This window comes from Oratosquilla oratoria, chromosome 22 (assembly GCF_046742065.1).
Source record: "Oratosquilla oratoria isolate Oo_2021 chromosome 22, ASM4674206v1, whole genome shotgun sequence".
Taxonomy (NCBI): domain Eukaryota; kingdom Metazoa; phylum Arthropoda; class Malacostraca; order Stomatopoda; family Squillidae; genus Oratosquilla; species Oratosquilla oratoria.
The window spans coordinates 50,451,496-50,460,215 of NC_134798.1; positions in this window are offsets into that span (position 1 = coordinate 50,451,496).

Consider the following 8,720-nt stretch of genomic DNA (forward strand, 5'->3'; position numbering starts at 1 on the left):
GGGAGTGGGAAGGGGTAGAGGGGGAGAGGGGGTGAGGGGGAAGAGGGAGAGGGGGAGGGGGAGGGGGAGAGGGGGAGAGGGAGAGGAGAGGGAAGAATGGAGAGTGAGGTCGGGAGAGGGAGTGGGAAGGGGCAGAAGGGGAGAGGGGGAGAGGGGGAGAGGGGGAGGGGGAGAGGGAAGTATAAGTACATTATCTCACTTAAGCTGGGATATGTTGATGCATTTAGGGGCCTTTTCCCTTTCACTATTATCGCGTCCTCATTATCCTGCACTAATTACATCTCGCGCCAAACAACCTAATTTAATAAAACGTGGAGCCAACCATCCCCTCTTTGCTCTCAAGCCCACCACATTCTCACCTCAACACACACACGCCCATTCACGCCCGTGGCCGACGACCATCTCTCACGTTTTTTTTTTTTTTTTTTTTTTTTTTTTTTTTTTTTTTTTTTTTTTTTTTTTTTTTTTTTTTTTTGAAAGAGGAACTCAGGCGAGTGGCAGGAGATGGTGTTTATGGTCAGGTCGCTCTGCCTCTCTGGAGGAGGTAACAAAGAAGAGGTCTTCCTTGGGAGGGAAGTTCCTTTGTCCGCAAGAGGAAGGAGGAAGTACCTCCATCGGTAAGAGATTCCAAAGCACACAAAGGACTATTGATCTTGCAACGATTGAAAAAAAAAAGGAGAGAGAGAGAGAGAGAGAGAGAGGGAGAGAGAGAGAACTCTGCAAGACCAAAGACGTCTAGACTATTTTTTTTTTGTTAAAAGAGAGAGAGAGAGAGAGAGAGAGAGAGAGAGAGAGAGAGAGAGAGAGAGAGAGAGAGAGAGAGAGAGAGAGAGAGAGAGAGAGAGAAAGCTCTGCATGACCAAACACGTCTAGACTATTTTTCTTTTTGTTATAAGAGAGAGAGAGAGAGAGAGAGAGAGAGAGAGAGAGAGAGAGAGAGAGAGAGAGAGAGAGAGAGAGAGAGAGAGAGAGAGAGAGAGAGAGAGAGAGAGAGAGAGAGAGAGAGAGAGAGAGAGAGAGAGAGAGAGAGAGAGAGAGAGAGAGAGAGAGAGAGAGAGAGAGAGAGAGAGAGAGAGAGAGAGAGAGAGAGAGAGAGTGAGAGAGAGAGAGAGAGAGAGAGAGAGAGAGAGAGAGAGAGAGAGAGAGAGAGAGAGAGAGAGAGAGAGAGAGAGAGAGAGAGAGAGAGAGAGAGAGAGAGAGAGAGAGAGAGAGAGATAGACCTCTGCAAGTTCAAATACGTCTAGACTATTTCTATTTTTGTAAGAAAAAAAAAATGACAAAGAACCACGCCCACACCCACCCACGCACACACCCTCCCACGTACACACCCACACACATGCACACAGACACGGATGCACACCTACATCTATCTATATTAAAACTTTCCTAAAATCACAACATGGTCGCTCCTTTATGTATGACCAAGAGAAGTGGTGTAGACATACATACATACATACAATATATATATATATATATATATATATGTATATATATATATATATATATATATGTATATATATATATATATATATATGTATATATATATATATATATATATATGTATATATATATATATCTTGATGGCGTAGTTGGTTAGTTACTGCGGCACTTGTCATGTGATCGCTGAGTTCGAGTCCTCGGCAGTACCACATTTCAATATCTGCATGTGGCCCCATTGGGTCTCCCGATGTTGATGGCTTAGAATTAAAGTGCATTGTGGTTGTTAAAATGTATCTCTAATCACTGGGACCCATTCAGTGTTGTACATATATATATATATATATATATATATATATATATATATATATATATACATATATATATATACATATATATATATATATAAATCCATCGGCTGTCTTCACTTCAAAGGAAACTTCCCCTCCCTTCCTCTTCCCCCTACTCTCCCTCTCCCACTCCCCTTCCCCCTTCCCTTACTCTTACCTTCTTATCCATTTTCCTTTCACCCCTTCTCCCTTTCCCTCATCTTCCCTCCTCTACCCGTCTTCCCTTCCCCCACTCCCCCTCCTCTTTCCCCCTTTCCTTCCCCTTGTTCTCGCTCCCCCTTTCCCCTCCCTCCTCCTCTTCCCCCTCCCCCGTTCCATTCCTCTTTCACCCTTCCCCCCTCTTCCCCTTTTCCCCTTCCCTCCTCCCCTTCCCCTTTCCCCCTCCCTTCCCCCCTTCCTCCCTCCTCTTTCCCCTCTCCTCATCCTCCATTACCCCTTCCCCTCCTCTTCCCCTTTCCCCCTCCCCTTCCCCTTTTCCCTCCTTTTTCCTCTCTTCTCTTCCCCCATTATCCCTTCCCCTCCTCTTTCCCCTTTTCCCCCTCCCCTTTCCCCTCCCCTCCCCTCATCACTCTCTCTCCCTCATCACCCCTCTCCCTAATTCTCTCTCTTCTTCCCGTCCCACGTTAGCCTCTAGGGCCATCTTTAGCCCTCTCACCTCCGCTCCCTCTCCCCCTCCCCCTCCCCCTCTCCCCACCTATCCATATCTCTATCTCTATCTTCCCCCCTCTCCCCTTCCCTCTCCCCCTCCCTATCCTCTCACGTCTCTCCTTCTCCCTCATCCCCCTTTCCTCACCTCTCTCACTCTCTCCCTTCCTCTCCCACCTCCCCATACCTCCACCTACATCTCCCCCCCTCCCCCTCCCACCTTTCCCCCCCACGGTCCATCATCATCCTTTCCCCATATCTCCCCCTCTCCCCTTCTGTTCCCATCTCCCCATACCTTTATCTCTATCTTCCCCCCTCTCCCCCTCTCCCCCTCTCCATCATCACTCAGTCCTCCTTGATGAAAAGCTTATTTCCAAACTTTGGTTATATTTGCTCCAGGGGTCCCAGTGTGACGGGGGGGGGGAGAACAGGGGGATCTTGGGGGGGATCTTCCCTCATGAACCCTATATGGGGGGATTAGATTACTCTCTTTGGTTCTTGAGCAGGGTCTACGTCGTTCTATTCTGGTTGCCGCCAGGCGATTTTATTCATCTGAAGAACGATTAATGTCCTCGATCTAATCCTACCATTGGCTCACTTTGTTGATTTTATTCTGGTTTAAACAATGACGATTTTATTCGGCTAAGGGAAGGTCCCTATATCGGGGTTGAGGGTCATATTATATTGAAACTTTTTATAAACTCTCTTGTGGGGCCAGGATCGTTGCCGGGTACTTTGAGGTTGGGGGGCTTCTGTCCATTTGTTGGAGTTCGTAAGAGGAGGTTTTCATATACAACATCGTGGTATAGCAAGGATGGAATGATGCCAATCACTGTTATTTTTATCTAATGACGTCATAGGAAAATAATTATATTCCTCATTCCGTTTTCTTTATAAAACACGTTAACCTCTGTTCAACTTTATAAATATATATATATATATATATATATATATTATATATATATATATATACATATATATATGTATATATATGTATATATCATCAACCACAATACACTTTAATTCTAAGCCATCAACATCGAGATTCTAGGAGACCAACATGCAGAAATTGAAACGTGGTGCAGCCAAGTACTCAAACCTGGGCTAGCACGTGACAAGTGTTAGTGACTTAAACATGGTAGTTACCCCTGTTTTGTTTAAAGAAATTTATTTTTCTTTTATTATTTTTTATCAAATATTCTATCTATTCATAAAACGTCCTCATGACGTAGTATAGGAAGATTCTTCGGCTTTGCTATTTGACATCGTAGTGAGATTTACCAGAAGAAACGTTCATAACTAAGACTTTAGATGAGAAGTATATACGAACACACACACACACACACACACACACACACACACACACACACACACACACACACACACACACACACACACACACACACACACACACACACACACACACACACACACGCGCTCGCGCACACACACACACACACACACACACACACACACACACACGTGTACCAAGAGAGAGATAGAGAGAGAGAGAGAGAGAGAGAGAGAGAGAGAGAGAGAGAGAGAGAGAGAGAGAGAGAGAGAGAGAGAGAGAGAGAGAGAGAGAGAGAGAGAGAGAGAGAGAGAGAGAGAGAGAGAGAGAGAGAGAGAGTCACAAAACCACTGTTGAGCGTTACAATGTCGAATAAACCCGGGGGAAGACACGAGGTTCTAAGAATAAAAAGAAAAAAAAGAAAAGAAGTATAAAAAGGACAAGTTTGGACTGCAAAAGTGTATAAAAAGTCAAATGTTTTATATGTATACACACACATATATATAAATACATGCATATGAATATACATATACAAATACACACACACACACACATATATATATGAATATGCATACATACATATATATATATAAGTATATATATATATTATATATATGTATATATGTATATATATATATATATATATATATATATATATATACATATGTGTATACACATATGTATGGCCATCACTCTCTTATCAATAATAAAATTGTCTAATTTGTATGAACCTTGAGTTAAATCTAAGTTAATAAATATATCCTTGATCGGACTGGACTCTATTACATTTCTAAATAAATGTGACTTAGTAAAATCTCTAGCATTTTCTTAGTTAATACAATGCCTAGAATTTTTTAGGCGAACAAATAACGCGCTGGACATTTGTCCATATTTGACGCTATATTTATGTTCTTTCATTCTTATTTTTAATTATTTTATACTCTGGCTAATATATCATTTGTCACATTCTTTAGATGGAATTGAATATACGCAGCCGTACTCATTTTCAGGGAATATTTTTAATTTAAATTTTCAACTGTATTGGTGTTCTTATATGTTATTTGGATGTTGGAATTCTTAAAAATATGGGATAGTTTGATGAATTTCTCGTAGAAAAGATAAACAAGTAATAATGATAATACTAAGAACAACAACAGTAATAATAATTCTGCTAATAATAATAATCAACATTTCTATTTGTTTTAGAATTTTCGTTCCTGAAAACAATTTCGTAAAATACATATATCTTCTAGAACTACACACACACACACACACACACACACACACACACACACACACACACACACACACACACACACACACACACACACACACACACACACACGGCTCGGTGGCGGATTGGTAAAGCACTGGCCTCACAAGCCAGAGAACCGGGGTTCGATTCCCCGGCCGGGCGGAGATAAGTTGGGTTTGTCTCCTTTCACGTGTAACTCCTGTTCACCTAGCAGTGAGTAGGTACGGGACGTTAGTCAAGGAGTTGTGATCTTGCTGTCCCGGTGTGTGGTGTGTGAGTGGTCTCAGACCTACCCAGAGATCGGCAAATAATGAGCTCTGAGCTCACTGCCGTAGGGTGGTGTCTGGCTGTCTCGACAGAGACTGCAGCAGATCCGAGGTGAAAACACACACACACACACACACACACACACACACACACACACACACACACACACACACACACACACACACACAAACACAAATATATATATATATTGTTGTTTGAAAATGGAGAGTTCTTGATACCGGTATATCAGTTAGATTAATTTCGATATTCTATAACGCCACTGATATCGTTTTTCGACAATGTGTTATTGAAAAAAATCCCCCAAAAAATAAATAATAAAAAATCTTCATCTCTGTGAGTGGTATTAGCGACCTGAGAACCTGCCAACATGACCTGCCAACATGACCTGACATCATCGTTTCACCCGGCCCGGTGTTGAAGAGGACCTGCTACGTCCATTACTTTGTCCATTTCCTCTTCTTGCACTCATGTCCTCCTCAATTTCCTCAATCTCCTCATTTTCCACTAGAGTTGACTCCTAGAGATGTGAATCAAACTCGAGACTATGCTCTCATATGTGCGTATCCACCATGGTCTTGGATCACGTGTAAGACTCGTGATCGACAGCTATTTGCCTCCCGGAAGAGAGCTCCGAGCTCATATATGACCGAATTATGGGTAACGCTGTGACCTTGCACACACACACACCCAGCTCCCCGCCCACGAGAGTTGGGGTAACGACTCGCAGCGTAGCAATACTAAAATTATTTCAGCCCTGGGGGGATTCGAACCCGGACCGCCGTAGTGGCGACCGCGAACGCTACCAATGCACTATCGAGTCGTGTGTGTGTGTGTGTGTGTGTGTGTGTGTGTGTGTGTGTGTGTGTGTGTGTGTGTGTGTGTGTGTGTGTGTGTGTGTGCGATTATGTGATTCACCATTCACCATGATCTATAGGTATTACTGTGACTTTACATGCACACACACACACTCAACTCCCCGCCCACGAGAGTTGGAGTACCAACCCAAAGCGCAGCGATACTGAAATTATTTCAGCCCTGGGTGAGTGTGTGTGCGTTAGTGTGTGTGTGTGTGTGTGTGTGTGTGTGTGTGTGTGTGTGTGTGTGTGTGTGTGTGTGTGTGTGTGTGTGTGTGTGTGTGTGTGTGTGTGTGTGTGTGTGTGTGTGTGTGTGTGTGTGTGTGTGTGTGTGAGTGTGAATGTGTTGAATGATTTCAACATCAAGCATTTGGTCATAAGGACGATAATCCTATACTTATTAAATACAAAATTTGACCCTATAGCAATTGTTTGTATATTCTTCCTTACTTATTGAAAAAAATTAAGTGATTGTATTGATAAGTTGGCACAAAATATTCTAGATTTTTTAGATAATTCTTAGTCGATAGTAGAAGTACTGGTAAAAAAAAAAAAAAAAAAAAAATCAACGTCCGTAGTGATATTCTTTTTACCTCATCTGGATAAAATCACAAGACGGCAGATACCTTGTAGAATGGAAGAAAAAGGAGCATTAGGTATGGAAGGAACGAAGAGAGTCTTGATGAAATATAATATTACAAAAATATTTCCACATCTCTATTATTTGAGTCAGGACTTCATATATTTTTATGTATCATGACTGTGAATTCAATAGAAAAATATAGAAAATTTTGAACTCATAAAAAAATCAAATTAATATTTTTCTTTGTCATGCCACCAGTAAATGCGCAACCCCTTCCGTGCATGGTGGTACTGTTTCTCATATCCCTTCTGTCACCAGGCGATTTTATTCAACTTCGTGGCTCCTTTTCGGCACGCAAGGGAGTCTGTCGACTCCCTTGCATACCGAGTGATACTTTTCCTTTTATTCAAGCTGGCGTCAGGCGATTTTTATTAAAATTGCAAAAATTGCCTTGAGGCTGAAATATTCTTTTTAATTTATGCGTTTATCTATTTTCATTTATTATTTAAAGATTTATTTAAGTGAGAGATATTTATTCATCCCTTTACTTATTCATTTGTTTCACCAGATTTATTTATCAATTTATCTACATATTTATTTCTTTACTTTATATATTTTTTTTTATTCTATATAATTCTTTTTTTATCTTTTACTATTTATTTTAGTACCGGGAAAGTGCTGCTGCAACTTTTACATGACCCTGTAGATTGATGGTTGGTTTTCTTGTCAGGATATGTTGAGGGAAAAGTTTCATCATCCATTTCGTCTTCGGGAGATCGACTCCTGGCTCTTGGTGTTCAAAAACGGGGCTTTTGAACATCGAGACGCCAAGGCGAGGTGCTACAGATGTTGTTGTTGTTGTTGATGATGATGATGATGATGATATTGTTGTTGTTTTTGTTGATCATGATGATGGTGATGATGATGATGATGATGATGATGATGATGATGATGATGATGATGATGATGATATTGTTGTTGTTGCTGTTGTTGTTGTTGGTGTTGTTGATGATGATGATGGTGATGATGATGATGATGATGATGGTGATGATGATGATGATGATGATGATGATGATGATGATGATGATGATGATGATGATGATGATGATGATGATGATGATGATGATGATGATGATGATGATGATGATGATGATGTTATGAATATAGTTTACCAGTGTTTCTATTCTTCTGGACAAGGTGGGAAGTTACATAAAAAAAATGAGCTAAGAAAAAGTCTACAGATTATTTTGAGACACTTAAGTACAATTAGCGTTGTAGTTACAAAAATAATGTTTAATTTTCGATCAAATATTTCATAGAAAGATTTTTTTTTAAATTATACATTGTTGAATAAAAATGTCTGACATCAACCAGAATAAAATCACTAGAGTGCTGTACAGACAAAAATACAATAAAATAATGGCAGGAGGCAATTTTTATTTAATTTGATTTAATTTTGTTTTATCTTATGTACTTATCTATTTATTCATTCATCTCTTTATTTATCCACTTATTTATTTATTTATTTATTTATTTATTCATATTTAATTGTTTATCTATTAATTTTTTTTCTTTATTTATATATATTTATTTATTTTGCGTGACAAGCAAAGCGGCCTAGTGAATGGAGAAAAAATAATTTGATATTCAAATATCAGTTCGTGCTATCAAAAGCTGACAAAAAAGAGGAGAGGATAGCTAGTCAGAGAAGAGACAGCGAGGCAAAAAGAGCAGAAAGAGAAGGTGGTAGGCAGGAGCGGCTACTAAAAAAAAAAAGAGGCAAGCCCTCCCTGAAGACAAAAACCGAAAAACAAAAAAGAAAAAAGAAATGAGGAGGCCACTCCGAAGAAGAAGAAGAAGAAGAAGAAGAAGAAGAAGAAGAAGAAGAAGAAGAAGAAAGACAAAAGAAGAAGAAGAAGAAGAAAGACAAAAGAAGAAGAAGAAGAAGAAGAAGAAGAAGAAGAAGAAGAAGAAGAAGAAGAAGAAGAAGAAGAAGAAGAAGAAGAAGAAGAAGAAG